The following is a 17,765-nucleotide window of genomic DNA, read 5'->3' as shown; positions in this document are numbered from 1 at the left end:
TGCAGGTGAGAGCTCTCCATCTGATAGCACATGTGCTGCCTCCAGGCTTTTCCCCATTTTCACTCCAGCAGGATGGATGCTGGCAGGCAGCTGCCCAAGGCTGAGTGAAGGGGACCAGAGAGAGTGGAAGGGCACTCAGATCTGGAGGTGTTTCTGCTCACAGCCTGAAAGGAGCCCAGGCCGGTTCTGGCATTGTTGGGGTCCTGGCAGCCAGGAAGGAACAGTGCCAGCCTCTGTTTTCCACTACCTTGATCCTTCCCAAAGACTGCACTATACCCAGGGTCTGAAGGGGGAATTTTGATGCTTCTCAAGATGTAACTCAGCATAAGAGAGACAGAGAGAGAGAGAAGAAATTTGTATTTAACTGGGAAGAAGAAGAAACCAGGACCATATTCCTGGATGAGACAGAGATGTCATTCCTGGACTCTCCCATTCCCTTGGGTTATCAGTGGTTTTCATGCTCTTCTCAGAGATGCTTTAGGCACCTTCTCTTTCTCTGATACTGCCACCCACCTCACCTGCTTGTTTCCTGTGAGGGGGCAGTGGGACCTTGCAGAGTGTAGGTGTGTAAAATCCATGTGCTTCCTTCCTCAGGGGCACCTTCTCACTGTCCAAAATTCCCTGACAGGAGGGTGGAGCCGGGGGGGGGCTTGGTCTCTTCTCCCAGGTAACAAGTGACAGAATGAGAGGAAACAGCCTCAAGTTGCCTCAGGAGAGGTTTAGATTGGATATTAGGGAAAATATCTTCACTGAAAGGGTTGTAAAACATTGGAATAGGCTGCCCAGGGCAGTGATGGAGTCACCATCCCTGGAGGGATTTAAAAGACCCTGGGGACATAGGTTAGTGGTGGGCTTTGACAATGCTGGGTTAACAGTTGGACTTGATAATCTTAGAGGCCTTTTCCAGCTGAAATGATTCTGTGACTCCATGATAAATCACTGTTGTGTTTCTTTGAGAGCAGCACATGTGGCATGCACAGAAACATCAGGATTTGCAATGGACGGGGCCAGGCTCTACAGACTCCCCCCCACTGCCAACACTGGCTCTTACACCACCCTTCCAACACCGTCTCCACTGTGGGAATACTTCACTTTTTTCTTAATAGGGAATCACAGAAGTTCCAGCCCCTGTGCAGCAATTCCCTGTGTCTCCTCAGTGTTTCATTTCAGGTGCCACCCCTTTGTGCAAAACGTGTCCCTAAGCAGCTGTCACAGCCCTGCTGGGCCAACCACCCAGGAAGGGGTAAGACTTGGAAATAATCAGTCAAGGTACAAATGAGTATAATTCTGCCTTCTATGCAATAACTGGGAGATATACATCTGTTGTAATGTTCTAGGAGGTACTGGCAACTTAAACAGATTTTTTAAAGACACGAGGCAGGCATGGAGATGTAACACTCCTTAAGGCTTCAAAAATGGTAAACAGAATATCTGGTTTTGAAAAAGGAAAATTATGGAGCATCTAGTTTAATTTCCATTTCCAGAAAAGTACTTGGACAACTAATTGAGCCAAAAAACAAATACTGAAGCAAATTAGGGAAAAGAAATAAACCCTAGTCATTATGCATGTGTCAAATCTAATCCTTTTGTGACACTTGTGGATAGGGAATAAGCTGTACATGTCATCTATCTTCTGTTTAATGAGGCTGTTGACACTGTCTGACTTGACATTCTGAAAAGCTTTTTGGGAAAACATGGTCTGTATGAAACTGCCCAAGGTGCTGCAAAATGCTTAGAAAGGCACACTCAGAGAGAAGCTCTCCATGTGTCACCTTGTCTTCTGTGAGTCCTCTACAAAGTGGAGTAGAAAATTATTTCATTTACTGAGAGGTGAAGTTGGAGAAGGACACGTGGATGCAGCAGAGAAGGGTCACAGCTAGGAAGTATTCTTAAAAAGAACTGATGATGTGAGGACAGTTTCAGAATTAGGAGAGAATACAGGGAGCATTAGTCAGCAATGGCCTATTGCACACACAGAATGTGCAGAGCAGAGTGTTCTGCAGCTGTTCTGTGCCAACAGACCTGGATCATGAGCCGGGTAAAGACCATGCACGAGGGTACATGAGTTGAGAAGGGTAAGCACAGGGCTGTACAGTGCAGACCACAAAACCACCCCTACACTGCCTTCTCAGGGCAGCACAGACCAACCCCCTGAGAGCACTGTGGGCAAGGAAGGAGAGAGACCACAGGAGAGAGCCCAAAGCACAGAGAGAGACACAAGAACTCTAGAAAATAAGACACTCAAGGGAAGACACAAGGACTGAGGGACAGTCCAGTGAAAAATGGGCCGAGGGGAACCCTGATTAGATTTTTAATCTAGGGGAGACTACCATGGAAAGGAACAGACTATTTTACCCTCTGTATCCATCTTGAGTAGCACTACAAGTTATGGGCGTGCACTTCAGGATGGGTTGGGGAAGACTTGAGATCTTCTCCAACCAAAGAAGATTTTTAAGAACAGGGCGGACAAACTTCTGTCAGGAATGACTGAGGGAAAGCTGATCTTGGCTTCGGGTGACAGAGGTTTCCTCCAGATGTACCCAGCGTGCCACGTGGTCCTGTGGATTTTGAGGGGGTGTGCAATGCTCAGTTCCAGGCTCGTGACACACTGTGGTGCTTTGAATCATTTGCTCCCAGAGACAGGTTCTCAATTTGGCAGCTGAATGCTGTTTCTTGACTAAGAGGAGCCTCTTCCCTCAGCTCACCTGTGCTCCTGCTGCATGAGCCATTCCTCACCCTGCAGAGGTGCTTAAAGGCAAGAGACTGTGAAACCCTGGCAGAGCCAGCCAAGAAGTACCTCTGGAACTCAGGTACTGTAAAAACCTATTTCTCACCTCAAATCACTGACCACGACTGGAGCCTCTGTAAGCAACAGGAAAGAAGAGGTATCTGATTCCCTGGAGCTCCAGAGGCAGCAGGGGTACAGTGCTGGAAGAGCTGCCATGGGAGGAACGTTGCCTGTCCCTCTGGTTCCTGCAGCAGAGCTGGGATTTACACCCCCCAGGAGCAGCAAATCACCTCTTAAACAGGGCTTCAAAAGGCAATGAGACAAATCCACGGAGGAAGTATTCACTAAGGCCATGACATCTAAAGCTTTTCTCTTGGTAAAGGCAAGGCTGTAGTTGGGTGGGGAACTGTGATTCCTACTGTACGATTGCCCCCGTTTTCCACATTTCTTTTGACTCCTGGTGTCGTAGATGAGGGGGTGAGATGAAGTCACCTCAGCCCTGGCCCAGGCAGGACCATCCTGGGTTCCTTGGCTGCCTTCTCAGCACATTCATCCAGGATGGTCACAGACCCAGGGGGCAGTTAACAAACAATTGGAGCTGGAAATGGGATAGAATCCTGTGCCTCGGAGTCAGGCCACATCCCAGACTTACTGTGTTCTGGATGCTGTTCAGGAAAAGCCTGGAGCCCTGTCCTGCTCTGACTCTTCTCTAAGCCAGCCATGGGATTCTGCTGTGAGGGGTCAGAACAAGGTTTAGCTCCAAGCCTTTCTCTGCCAAACAGATTCTCCCCTGTTCTGGACAAACAGCAGTAAAACAAACCAGGAAATAAAATGCCATCCCATGGGCAGAACATGATTTTATTTAACTAGCACTAAAGTTTTCAGATGCAAATAGCTTATTGAGTTGGACAAAAGTCATAGCAATAAATGTTTCTTTCTAACTTCACCCTACAAAAATATCTCGGAAGAATAGGATTGCGTTTTTCCAAAAATATTCTTTATTGATTTACAGCAATATCACATTAAAGCCCAGCACTAGAGTTCCTTCATTAATGAAATAAGACACAAAAGTCTCATTATATTAGCGATTTTCACAGAGTAACTCAGTAAGCTATTTTTAATATTCTCATGGAAGCACGCCAGAAGGATAATATTTTTATGTTCTATAGCAGAGAAATATACTTTCAGACAGCTTTGATTGACTTCAAAGTGTGCTTGAAGGCCCAGGCATGTTTTCCATTCCTACAAAGTGACCAAGGAGAGTGGAGTCTTATCACCAGCACAGAGCAAACCCCCAGCAGAATGAAATCCCAGAGCCACAGTGCCAACTGTGTTTCCCACGCACAGGACCAGTGGAGGTTGCAAATAAAATATAGTCTCTCCTGCCTCTTTGAGGGCACTGGAACGAATCATCTTCATGCCAGGAATGCTGCATTTCACACAGCTCCAGGTAACTGAGCAAAACCCTCTGGCCTTTCTCTGCAGCTGCCATGAGATGGGAATCCTGTCTCCTTAGGCACTTCCAGACAGCACCCACTGCACCTTTTCCAGGGCAGTTCTCCCTCCAGTGTGTCTCCACTCTTTCTATGTTCCCTTGGTGTTCCAGCTCAGGAACAGGGAGCACCAGAACACGGCTGCTCTGGGGGATGTGCAGCATGAGCACAGCCACATCTCTGAGCAGCCCCTGCACCTGTGACTGCACCAAAGTGCAGGCATGATCTCAGCCTCCTTTCTGCTGTGCTGTGACTGTTGCTCTTCATCTGATACCTACTCCAGGCAGTCCCACATTGCAAAGGGCTATTTCAGGCCTAACCAGGGGCTCTTATCAGCTTTCAGGCTCATTTTCAGTGGAGCAAATCTCCACTGAGTGAACAGGTTCACACCACACGTCAGGAGCTGCCTGGGGCTTTTAAGGCAGGTTGACATTTAAGCCCAGGTTTCAAGCCCTGGTGCAGTGCTAAGACAGCCTCCTTCAGGGGACCTTTGGGCTTACAGCAGTGCTGCTGATCATGCCCCCTGAGTGCACAGAGCCGAGGGGAGCAGGCACAGATCAGGGAGATGTTTGTCCACTGTGGCTTCAATAGAAGCATCCAAGGGCTGGCAAAATCTCCCACCTTCTCAGGATTGCTGCTCCCTTCTGATCTCCTTCCCTGCTGGAATGAGTCTGTATTTCCCTCCCTTCCTTGCTGTGCAGAGCCCAGCAGGGTGACAGAGCACTTTCAAGGTGATGCCCAGCACACCTCAGGCTCTGTAGAAAGCTGAGGAGACCTGCCCAGCTCCCTTCAATCATGCCCACAGACCTTCATGCCCAGCTTCTTGCAAAGTAAGAATTAAAACAAGCTGCCAAGGCTTCAAGTACCTGGGCTGCAGCTGCAAATTCTGGAAGCCAGCTTAATGCTCACTCTTGGAAGTTCTTATTTTGAGCAGTGGGTGTGCCAGTACAACAGACAGGAGTTGTTTGCAGGGCTGGGGTTAAATCATCACGTTCACATACCCCCATGACAGCCTGGTGTCATACCTATCACAGGCATTCCAGCTGAGCTTGATTACCCCATTTTGGGATGATGAAGAACCCTCCTGAGCCATAGGAGTCCAGAGGAGGTAATGGAGATGCTCCAAGGGCTGGAGCCCCTCTGCTCTGCAGGCTGGCTGGGATAGCTGGAAGTGTCCAGCCTGGAGAAGAAAAGGCTCCAGGGAGACCTTGGAGCTCCTTCCAGTGCCTAAAGGGGCTCCAGGAGAGCTGCAGAGAGACTTTGGAAAAGGGCATGAAGAGGCAGGACAAGGGGGAATGGCTTCCCACTCCCAGAGGGCAGGGTTAGATGGGATATTAGGAACAAATTGTTCCCTGTGAGGATGGGGAGGCCCTGGCACAGGTTGCCCAGAGCAGCTGTGACTGCCCCATCCCTGGAAGTGTCAGGTTGGATGGGGCTTGGAGCAACCTGGGCTGGTGGAAGGTGTGGCATGGGTGGATTGGGATGGGCTTTAAGGTCCCTTCCAACCCAAAGCATTCTATGATTTCTGTGATTCTTATACCTGCTGGTGGGAACTTCTTGACAGAACTGAAGGGACTTAGTTCAAAAAAAAGAGTCTCTTAGCAGCAGTCTCCTCTACTTCCAAATGAGCCTCAATTGCAAACAGATGGTCATAATTTTGAAAGCCCAAGAACCACAGGATGAGGCTGCAGCATGCTTGAAAGCACCTTCAGGAATCTCTGGCAAGATCTCTGGTGTGACAATGATGTTTATGGACTACATGCATCCATCAGGAAGGGATCTGTCATGTTTACCTTCTTACGACTCCTCCTCTGCTCGTCACATCTTTGCAGTGACCACGTTCCTGGTCTGCCCCGGCCCTTCGCAATCGCAGTGCCGAGTACAGAACGTGCAGTGCTTCTCCTGCTGGCTTCATGTTAGTCTCTCCTCTAACCGATTTGGACAGGAGTACTGTGACAAATCCACAACCACCTTGGTCTCCATGCCTGTCACTGTGCAGCGAACCATGGCTGCTCGTAGCTGCAGGCCACAGCTTTGCTGGCAGCCCTGTGCTCCTGCTGCTGGGGCACTGCTGCTCCGACTGGGAACAGCCCCCAGCCTGTTCCAGGCCTGCTTTGTGGTCCTCCAGGACTCCTTGCTCCTGGTCCCCTCACGGAGAGGCTCATTGCTTGGTGTACACAGGCATGCTAAAGCTCTGGCCAGCCTCCTGATGCCACCTCAGTTAACAGTGCCTGTATGTCCCCATCCTTGTCTTTCTCCTGCTTCCCTTCCCTGGGTAACTGGGAGCTGTGCTCAGCCTCAGCAGTGCTGCTCAGTGTTTGTGTCACATTTCCACACAGTCCCTTGCATCCTGACCAGTTCATCCATCCTTGCCCAAGCTGCTCACCACCAAGGACAATGTCTATTGTCCTGTGTCCTGGCCAGAGCAGCACTTCCCATCTGGTATGAGCACTGTGGGACTGTGGTTTTGGGAGAAGCACCCATAAAAGGAACAAAGCAGAGTTCATTACCCTGAGCTGATTTGTTTAATGTTCGCTCCTAACAGCAGTGTGTGCTACACCCCTGAAGCCATCTGCAATGGCAACTCCAGCCCCTGAGACTCTTCAGGCACTGCCCACCTCCAGAGGGTTTATCAACCTTGGAACCTCCACAACCAGCCCTGCAACATCAGAAAGGTGGAGATGGTGAGCACAGAGATGATGAGAGAGCCTGGCTTTGTGTTCAGAGGTCCCAGTGCTGCTGGGTCAGTGTGGAATGGCAGCCATGGCCATGATAGTGGTTTGTCATAAGAGGCCGTTTGTGGCTATTTTTTAACACCAGACAGGTGCAAGGCTCAGCCAGGCTCCTGTGTCCTGCTCTGTCCACTGGTGTTCGGTGTGCTCATCTCTCAGTGAGTCTTGTTATCTTCCTGCCTTCCATGTCCATCTTCCCACGTGTGCCTCACCAGGAGAAAGCCCAGGAGCTCTCAAGCTGGCACGGTGGGTGAGAGGCACACAGAGCTGAGCACCTCCCTGGAGATTCACAGCCTGGACAGAAGGGTTTGTAAAGCACAAACCTCAGCAACACAGGAAGGAAAGCAGAGGCCCTACACCAGCCCCAGGGGTCTGGAGAAGCCCAGTGAGGCTGTAACCATGGGGATCTCTTGTGTCCTCACTTCATAGCCTCTGGCACTGCCTGCCCCTGGGCAGCAGGACTTAACGGGACAGGGGAATAAGGATGAGAAGGCAGAAGTTTTCTCTGTCCTCTGGGAGATGAAGTGCAGGGGACACAAAAGGCGTGCAGACCCAGGGTTGCAGCAGTAGCTGTGGAGAGATTTTGCTGCTGCTCAGCAGCCTGTGAAGGAACAGCCCTCTCCCTGCAGTGTTCTCTATGTCCAAGCCAGAAACAGGCCTGATTTGGCCCTAAATGCACATATAACAGAGGCACAGCTGTGAATTTCCTCTCTTCTCATTTTAAAATATATGAGCTGTTTTGCACAAACCCAGTATGAAGCAGCTTTTCCCATCCTTGGAGCTGTTCTCCACACACCACCCCAGCAAACTACTGGGAAGCAGCCACGGCACTAAACATCTGTACAAACATGTTGTGCCAGATGTTACCAGAAGGCAATGCAGCACTGGGCCTGGAAATGGATTCCTGGAAGTGCCAGCCCTTCTAGCCTGCCCAGAACCAGCCCTGAGAAAGCAGGATCTCCAACAAACATGGGAATGGAGCACTGGGCAAGGGCTGTGATCGCAGCCTGTCCCTCCCCAGGGAGATTTTGCTGGTCACACAAACAGAGCACCCAGGCACACAGGGGAGTGGGAGGGCACACGGACACATCGTGGCAGGAATGTCAAAGCAGCCAGCCCCACACACCCAGCTCTGAGCAGGTCTCCCACAGGGATGCTCCTGGCTGCTGATTATCCCGGGAGCAGGCACTGTGCCTGGCAGGCTCATCTCTCCGGTGCTCCCCATCTCTCCATCAGTGATGGGGATGGATCGGTGGCTCCAGCTGCACTATCAGCACACGAGTCTGGACCAAGCAGTGACATGGATGATGAGTTCCTGCACTGTCTCCTTCCAGCCCCAGAGCAGCCAGCATCCTGCCCTGGCTGCTTTGTCAGTGTGCTGTGGTGGAAGGGCACAGGAGCCACTGGGCCATCCCCTCTGCAGCAAAGTGGAGACCAATTCCCCCCAGTTCCCCCCAGTTCCCCCCAGTTGTGGCTCACCACAGAGGGTGGGCATGGCTCCTCGAGGAGCCTGGCACCCTGTGGCAGTTCTCTCCCAGCTGCCTGAGGAATCCCCGTGCCCAGAACCCCATCCTGCTCCACGTGGGAAGCCCTGGTGTGAGCCCACCCGCCCTTCCCACAGCAGCCGCCGGTCCCCAGGCCCTGCCCCCCAGGCTGCCACTACTGCTGACAATTCACACCAAGGCGGTTAAAAACAGAGCTTGTGCTGTGCTGTGCCACGAGAATGTCATGTGGATTTGTGTGCATGAGGTGCTGAGTGGTTTCTGTGGGGTCCCTCTGCAGACTGTGCCGGGGTTGGGCAGCGAGGTCTGTGGGGCTCCCACGTGCACAGCCCCACTCACCACCATCTGCACACAGACACGCACACACAGCTTACGTACTTGCTTTCCTTGGTGTCTCTTAATTTAAAAAGTCATTCAGAGTGAAAATATGTTTCCTCTTTGTGAATGGACAGATCTAACACAGATGGTGCGTTAACTGGAAACATCTTGTGTTCCAGCCTCTTCACAGATTCATTCTGCTCAAGGACAGAAACCTCCATTTATGATTGTCTCTTCAGTGCTTCTGATCTTTAAAACTTGGAGATATCCAGCTATCATAACACCTTCCCAACACTGTAAAAGCAGAGCTTTGAAGGTTTTCAGTGTCAGCAGTGAGGCACTGGGGGTAACCTGCTGATGTGGAGCAAAGCTGCCTTGGCATTTAACTGCAGTGAAGCCCTACAGACTGTGTGTCTTCTGTTGACAACCTTCTGTGACACCTTTGGGCTGCTGCTCACCAGCTGAGAGCACTGAAGCACCTGAGCGTGACACAAAGGCCAGGGAAGCTTTCCTACACATTTCTGCATAAAGGTATAATTTTCATTTGTATAAGAAAGGATCTTTTGAAGAAAAAAGTGCATCCCAGCTAAAAGACCTGAAGTGCTGGAGATTGCAAAAAGTTCCCAGATAAGCTGGGCTTAGAGACAAATTACCCTGACGAACTATTTAAGCCTCAGTTGTTAGTCTGTTTTTCTATTAGGCCAGCTTACCTAGGGAGTTATAGCAACAGGTGTCTTTCCCTACCATTCCCTGTTAGATGCTCCACTTGGATACATTCATGCTTGCTCATTGTGATGTTGTGGATATTCCCATTATCTCCAGGAATAACTAATTCTATCCAGAATCCTCCTGATTTTTTTGGTGTCAACGAGCCTAATGTGCTACTGAGTCCTGCAGGTTAAATGCTCACAGAGAAAACGTGGTGTTATTCTTGCAGAGGATGTTTTCTTTTTATCATTCCAGGGCTAGCAGGTTTCATACCACAGATCACAGTTTCAAACCCAAGTTTCACGTGTTCAGGTATCATTCACATGCCATTCATCAGGCTTGATCATGAATTAAGAACTGTGCCCTGGATTGAACTTTACCCATGACTGGCTACCTCTCAAAAGCGTTTTTTTTTTTACTGAGAGAGGGAGATGTTGAGCAAATCCTGACCACAGGTGCTCCAAGCAATGGCCTCAAGAATGTGGAAATCATTAAAACAACACAGAAATAACAACAAATGTAAAGGAGAGGAAATACAAACTCAGACTGCTCATGGAGCTGTGAGCGCTCTTCCCCCAGTGCAGCAGGGAGAGGAAAGCTTATAATCACTGACACCCTCTGTTTATTTAACCACAGGCATGGTTACAAGGGAAGGACAACAGGCCTGGATAGGGAGTGCTAAGGCTGGATGGATGGTGAGCTGAGGAGAGCCAGCCCGGGGGTTCAGTCCTCCTGGGTGCTGAGTAATGGTCTGGAGCAGTGGGACACTCAGCCCCAGCCCAAGAACAGACACATTGCCGATAACAGTACCCCTGTTCTGTTGCATTTTGCAGTGCTCAGGCTGCAGTGACCACCCAGCAGGATGGGGTCATTGTGAGAGTGTTGCAGAACTTGCTTGAAAGCATATGGAGATGGAACAAGAAGAAGAATCATGACAAATAACTCCCCCCATTTCTATTTATCTCTAAAAGAGGACACCAAACAGCCTCTTTGAGTCATAATGAAATTTAAATTGGTCTTAGAAACATCCCAAAATATACCTGAAAAAGAAATGGACATGACTCACACAGATCCCTCCATGGGAGGGTTGTGAAGGTGGTTACACAGGGTTGGGCATAGCCTTGGTTTTGATCAGAGACCAGGCTGCTGGGCAGGGACATCATGGGACTGAGAGCAGGACTAGTCAATGGATGAAGAAGAGAGGAACTTACTCCAGTCTCTCAGCTACATTCCTCATCCTGCAGGTGATGTCCCTATCCAGCAGAGAAGGGAACCCTGCTTGGGGAGCTTGGCCAGGGCCCAGCACAGCCAGTGGGTTTCTGTGCTGGAAGGTGAACTTAGAACTTGACACACGAGAAAATTCTTCTCTGTGATGGGGGTGAGACCCTGGCACAGGTTGCCCAGAGAAGCTGTGGCTGCCCCATCCCTGGAAGTGTCCAAGGCCAGGTTGGGTGGGGCTTGGAGCAACCTGGGCTGGTGGAAGCTGTCCCTGCCCATGGCAGGGGTTGGGAAGAGATGAGATTTAAGGTCTCTTCCGACCCAAACCATTCAGCGATTCTATGAAAATGAGATTCCAGGTGACTCTCAGGCTACCCAGGAGGTGGCTGCAGAAGCAAAGACCAATCTATCCATGAGAGGAGTTCTCTGCAGGTTCTCTCTGCTGTTTCTGTCTGAATTCATCCTGGCATGTGAGAAACTGGGAGAAAACAGTTCTGCTCTGTAGCCCCCTCTCAAGTAGCCAGTGCCTTTATCCTGTACACTGCCACCAGCAAGGGCCAGGAGCCAAGAGCAACGCTGATCAGGAGGTGTCAGGAAATGTTTGCCATGACTTTATCCTTAAAATAACCCCTCTAGACATTTTGCTTAGCAAACAAAGGTCCTACCCAACCTCTTGGTGCACAAAGGAACACAGAGCCCCGAGGAGGAATGACGGGTCACACAATGAACACCTATGAAAATGATAACTCCAGATGGCCAGCAGGGAATGGAGTGAGGCCACAACTGAGTCCAAGGGAGGGTCTTTGTCTTCTGCTACCACTGCTTGGATTGCTTAGCCAGACTGAAAGCCTGGGAGAGGTTTGAGACATGCAGGCAAATGGGTTCCCTCCAGCTGTCTTAAAGAAAAAAAGAGAGCCTCGGGAACAAACGAAGCTCTTGGTGTTTTAATAGAAAAGTGATGTGTGTGGTGCTCGTGCAAGTGAGATGCAACTCAGAGCTCTGTTATGGAAATTTTCCTCTGTGACAAATATGTTATGAATGACTTGTCTTGAAAACATGCCAACATGTAGGTGCTGCTATCACAACATTCGGTGACTTTAACTTACTGTGAGCGCTCCTGCGATAAATCATGGAAAACCTTGCTTGTGCTATCTTTAGTCACTGCACTGTTTCACTCTCACAAGTCACTCACAGCTCTAAAAATACAGTTTATATCATTGGATTCCTGGAATTCTTTTAGTTCTTACATTCTGATTTAAGTGGCATTAAAGCTGGGCTCTGCAGTCCAAGGCTGCAGGCTGATATTTCATTGTGGATTAGGTATCACCTGGGTTCAATACAGTGTTTATAATATTTATTTGGTTTGGATCCAAAGGTAATTTGGAAAGTCTTCCTGTAGATACACCTCTTACCTGGCTGTGTGGAATAAGGGCTAGATTTTGCTTAGGACTAGATAGTAATTTAATAACCATTCCAATACAGAATTAAACTAAAACACATGCTCACCACAAGAATTGAGTTGAGACTGTGGGGTTTTCTCCCCAAAACCTGTAGGTCTCTTCTGGCTTCTCTGCTGTGATGTTGTGATGACTTCTAGGTCAGACATGCCCTCTCTTTTTTTGGTTTCACTTACATGTATTTCATAATAGTTATTGATTCAGAAACACCAAGAACAAGAAAGTCTTGACCTCCCACCAGCCTCTCTGGATTTGATTACTAGCTCACCAGTGATGGATAGTCTGAGCAGAATTTAATGCTTTCTAATTTTCCTTGATAGGGTCTATGAAGCACGTTACTTTTTTTTTATCCCAACTGGCAGCTCAACAAAGCCCAGTAATATAAAGCTCCATTTGTGTAATAAACTGTTGTACAATCTACTGCTTATGAACACGGGCCCTGAAAATGTGCAACCTTTCTACACATTACATTAAACACAAACCAGATGGGCACTGGAAAATCCTCCCCTTTGTTGCAGGGGGCTGAAGGGGCCGGTGGTCAGAAGGTCTGCTTCACTACACAAATAAACAGAAAGTTTAACTGCATTATTGTCCAAAATCAGCAATAGGAAACCTATGAGGAAACATTACAAGCAGTTTGCAAACACTCTGCTGCAGTGGTGTGGGCACAGGGAGCCCTTCAGCTCTCCCACCTGCAGTACCCATTCAGTGGCCTCTGAATGCCTGCAGTCCAGAGCCTTCACCTGCAGCCAGAGCTCAGACACCCAGACTGGGAGACACGTGGGTGGAGGCAAATGAGTAAAATCAATCACTTTTTTAAAAAGTATCTGGGTCAGAGCTGGGCATCTAAACTCCAATAGTCACTGGAGAGAGATGAGACCCTCCAGAGTGGACTGAGCCCTGAAGTTGTGTCAGGGGAGCTTTAGGTTGGAAAAATGTTCTTCCCCCAGAGAGTGATTGGGCACAGCTGACACAGATAAAGTACAGTGTAATGGCATGGGAAGATGGGCTGGGATGAGCTGTGATGGGATGAAAGCTGTTATCAGCTGAAGAAACTGATCTTGGGAGCATTGGTGCTGCTTCAGAGTGTAACCACTGGCCCTGGTGTCAACATCTGAGAGGGTTTCAGGTGGATCTGGGAGGGAAAAGCAGCTTATGGATCTGACCCCCAAACTGGAGGTCAGAGAGTGCTGAGCCTGTGAGGGATGAGGTACTAAGCACCTTTGGACTGGGCTGTGATGACCTTTGGTACCTGCACAGTGGGACTGTGGTTCATGTTGTACAGTGCAGACACTGTCCCTCATGGCTCACAAAATGAAGGCTCCAGCACCACAGGGAGGTGGCTGCTGGGGACCCCTTGCAGGGGCCTGTGTTCCCACTGCATCAGGAATTGTCTTACTGCTTTTGAGTCTGCCTTTGTGTGCAACCAACCCTGGCAGGAACAGAGGTGTGGGCAGTGTGTCCTCACTCTGAGGATGCCATGCCCTGACCTTGCACCTCAAGAGTCTCACTGCATGGAGAGATGAAATGGAGTGAGTAGAGCTGGAGAGGGGGAAGTCACTACGCTGAGATCAAAATGACTCTGGCAAGGCAGAATGCCAGAGCCCATGGATCCTGCACCCAGCAAAGATGCACAATAACTCTGTGTGTATGTGGGGGGTGAGCTGGACCTCTCCTCTAAACCCAGCATCACTAGTGACTTCAAGAAGACCCAGAGTCATATTTGCTTCTTCTGAGGCTCTTCCGAGACAGAGGTCACAGCTCTGCCTGGCTCAGGCCAGTGTGGACCAGAACGTGGGAGGAGATGAGGTCACTGGGTGTATAAACACCATGGGCTGTGGGATTGGCACAGTTGTGGTAAAAGGGCATCCTGACAGTGTTCCATCCTGGGGGAGGTCAGGGCCAGGGGCTGGGGGTACAAGCCCAGGGTCTGGGCAAGCAGAGGTCAGGATTCCTGCTTGTTGTAGAGGTAACAGTCTCCATTTTCCTGGACCTATGCATCCAGTCCTGGGATTTTGTAGGTCCTGCCAAATGGGCTTTTGGCTTGCTCAAAGGTGATTTATTTTCACAAATTTAAATGAAATCCCCTCAGCCATCTTTTAGTAATACTAGAGTTAAAAAGACTATTTTCCTATTTAAAAATATTCTAGCTAGACTGTTTTTATTAAATCAAAGTTAAGTCAAATAAAGACGGCAGTTTGAAAGTTGAGACCTGGGCAGGAGCTAGTCCTTGCTGAGGAGCTGTGCCCTTGACAGATGGGTGTCTGTCCAAACCACCACAGATCACCAGCACACAGGTGGATAGGACACAGAGCAAGGGGCAGGTCCTGCCTGGCTGAGGTGTGCACACCTGTACCCTCAGGAGATGGGATGAGACAGGACAAGAGGAGCAGGGGGGGTTACACAACTTGCATTTGCTTCTCCTTACATGCCCTGACAGATTCCTAAAAGCTTCTTGCCTCTCACCCAGCTCATTCCTAGGCACTGTCTCCTTCAGTGGCACGATCTTGGATGGTGTGTCCCTGCTCCCTCCTGCTGCTCTCCCTTGTGTGTGTGGGATGAAGTGCTGAATACACCCCCACGGCTGCCCTTCATGGGGGTGGGATATGAGGAGACTGACACCTTGCTTTTTTCCCCACGTCAATCCCAACTACTGAGCCCCCCCGAGGGACGGGGCAGAAGGTCATTGCTGTGACACCCCATGGCACTGAGGGGCACAGGGAGGCTCTGCTCTGGGCAGGGAAGAGATCAGCTACAGGGCTCTGCATGTCCTGCAGGGCAAAGGGAGGTGACAGCTGTGGGGGCAGCCTGGGGGACCGAGGGATGTCCCCTTCCTACTGCCCTCCCAGCCAGGTGCTCCTCAGGCTCCACGGGCCCTGTGGGAGCTGTCACACCACAGAACGGGACATCAAAGGCAGGCCCGGGTGCCACGTGATGTGTGTGACAGTCGGCGGCCCTGCCAGCTCCCAGATGATGTGAGATGAAGGGAGCCAGCTGCTCCCACATGGGGTGGCAGGAAGGGCTGAGCCCCTGTGCTGTCTGAACGTGCTAAAGAAAGGGAGAAGAGGCAAACGGACCAGAGCGAGGGGCTGGAGGGATGGCCAGGATGGGGCAGGGGCTCTTCTCACTTAGAGGGCAAACAGCCCAGGGTGGAGCCACGTCCTGGTGGGTCACCAGGCCTAAGACCCAGGGGACACCAACCCCTGGCAGAGGGTCAGCTGCCAGGCAGGTGCTGGCACTGCTGCAGGGCTCAGGGAGCAGTGCTGGGAGCCACCACGCCTGTGGGCACGTGGAGGTGTTTCCTTTTTTGCCTTCTTATAACTAAAACCATGTGGAAAACGGGCACAAAAACCAATGTGAAAGCTACAGAGAAAATGTGATTTTTTTTTTTACATCAACAAACAGTTTGTCCCTTTACAAGTCCAAATCATCTTTCCTGTTGTTACTGTATTATCTTAGGTACGCTTTGATATTTGGGACTGTAGGAAAGAATAGCCCTCACTGGTGTGACTGAGTCTGACTGTGGGCAGGCCCTGGGCTTGGCTCTCTGCTCTATTACTCCAGTCTGACACCAGTACATTGCCATGATGACATCATTTGGATTATTTCTGATTTATAGTGATTGAGAAAAATTGGGTCCTGTACAATAATGCAAACAATCAAAGACACAAAGCAAAAATAGTGCCTTCGGGCTGCACTTTCACATTGCATTATATTTTGAGGACTTAATGTTGAAAGCCTTAGAGTGCCCAAAAGGAATTTTCTTCATTTCATATATTATACAGTTGCCTGAAAGAAATGGCAAACAACTCCTCAGCCTAAGTGTGCTTTGCACAGGCTGCACTGGGGTGTTGTCTGTCCAGCAGCTTTCCAGCAGCAGATCTCCAATCAAACTTGCAGCACTATCTGCCAGCAAGAGTAGCTGCTGGACCCACGACCAGACAAATGACCCTTGCAGAGGCCTGACCAAATTCTGCTCTCTGTTACATCAATCTGAAGCCATTTTGCAGAGGACAAGGTCATCTGAAACACCCAGTGCCCAGAGAGAGCAGAGCAGTCTATCGGGGCCTTGGCAAATCAAATACCCTTCCCATTTCTTCTCCACTGATCAACTTCACGTCACCCTAATTCCCCAGCAATCCCATTGCTACAGTCACATCACCAGTCTCTTCCTAAGACCTTGAAATTCCACATTTCAGCCAAAATTATACCAAACACTTGGATAACAAAGGACATGGCAACTGCCTCAAGTGTGACAACAGCATTTACGGCTGACCCAGGTACACTGAGATCAAGAGTATCCACTTCCATTAAACCTTAAAATCATGCCATCAGAAACATCCTCAAAAGCACCACACATAAGAATAATGATGAACCACAAACCCAGCACATGCCAAACCAGCACTGATCCCATCTCCACTCCCCTCTCTTGCCACCACCGGCTGAGGAACTCACCATTCTTCCGCTCCGCAAAGGGCGGGGGCTGGAGCTTGGGGCCATCTCTCACTTCACTGGCAGATTTTTCCTTGAGTGCCTTTTCCTCTTCATTTCCACCTGGTGCACCTTTATGGTCAGAGCAATCCTGTTTGATCCCACCATTCATCACCGTGCCTGGAGGGGCCGGTCCAGACTCTGGCTGCTCCACTTTGGATGAGCAGGGACAGAAGCAGACACAAGGTGACCTCTGGAGGAGAAGAGGAACAGGTAAGGACAAAGTCCCAAATCAATCCAGGGAACAGTGAACAAAGGCTGGCATTTGTGAAGGATCAGACCACAGACAACTAATTACTGACACTTTGCATGGGAAGACTTTAGAATTCCCTATTGCCTGCTTGATTCTCCCTGTCTGCTGGTCTGCATCCTTGGCTGCTTTGCTGGAAGAATTTCCATCCATGGACACAGAATATTTGCAGAAAGTCAGGGGTATTTTCAAAAAACACAACCATGGGACACCCACACAAGAGAGTTCTTGAACTGTCAGAAATACAGAATAAATCTACAGGTGAGAACAATCTTCCTTTATATGATTCCAGTTTGCTGAGAAAACTGTGTGACAGAAATAATTCCACACAACACAGATGAACCTGCTAATTATGTGATACACACAGTAAAAGCAAAGAGCAGACACCTTTCAGCTTTTACATTCAGGAGGTGTATAAACACCCTGCAAGGTAAAATACATATGCAAAACCCATACTCTGACATCAGAGTTGTGATTGGCACTCACCAGAGCTAAAGCCTTTATGAAGAATTCAACCCCATCAGGTACAAAATGTTGAGAGTTTTTGAAGGATGGAGGAATTGTTTGTTTACCACATTGTTCTACTCCAAGGTTTACGTGGGGTTTATGGTCAAATTCATCAGAAAAGTTCTCAAAATAATTCTGAAAATTCAAGTTGTGATTCTACAAATATGTGTGCAGGGAGGTGCTTGACGATACTCCCATCTCACCAGAAACAGAGAGGGAAAAGATTCAGCTCACACCACCCATGTTTGTGGGATGCAAGCACGTGGCCCAGGAGGGGCTGTGATAGCGAGCACAGCAGAGGAAAGCTGCAGGGACTGTTTCAACAGAGCATTGTCTGAAAAAAATCTCCAGATGCTGAATG

At 49.4% G+C, this 17,765-nt stretch overlaps 1 protein-coding gene across 1 annotated transcript in view; it reads right to left on the bottom strand.

The window, feature by feature from the left end:
• The window catches only part of MYOCD (myocardin), a 106,244-nt gene extending 89,554 nt beyond the window's left edge, over nt 1-16,690 (bottom strand). The window contains exon 1 of the mRNA XM_050319532.1: nt 16,612-16,690. The gene's annotated coding sequence lies outside the window, so the exon portion shown is untranslated. The remainder of the gene's footprint in view (nt 1-16,611) is intronic.
• Between the last annotated feature and the right edge of the window lie 1,075 nt (nt 16,691-17,765).

Source organism: Myiozetetes cayanensis, unplaced genomic scaffold, assembly GCF_022539395.1.
Source record: "Myiozetetes cayanensis isolate MyiCay16 unplaced genomic scaffold, myiCay2020 scf22, whole genome shotgun sequence".
Taxonomy (NCBI): domain Eukaryota; kingdom Metazoa; phylum Chordata; class Aves; order Passeriformes; family Tyrannidae; genus Myiozetetes; species Myiozetetes cayanensis.
The sequence above is the reverse complement of the archived record's forward strand: the minus strand, read 5'-3'. Positions and strand labels throughout refer to the sequence as shown.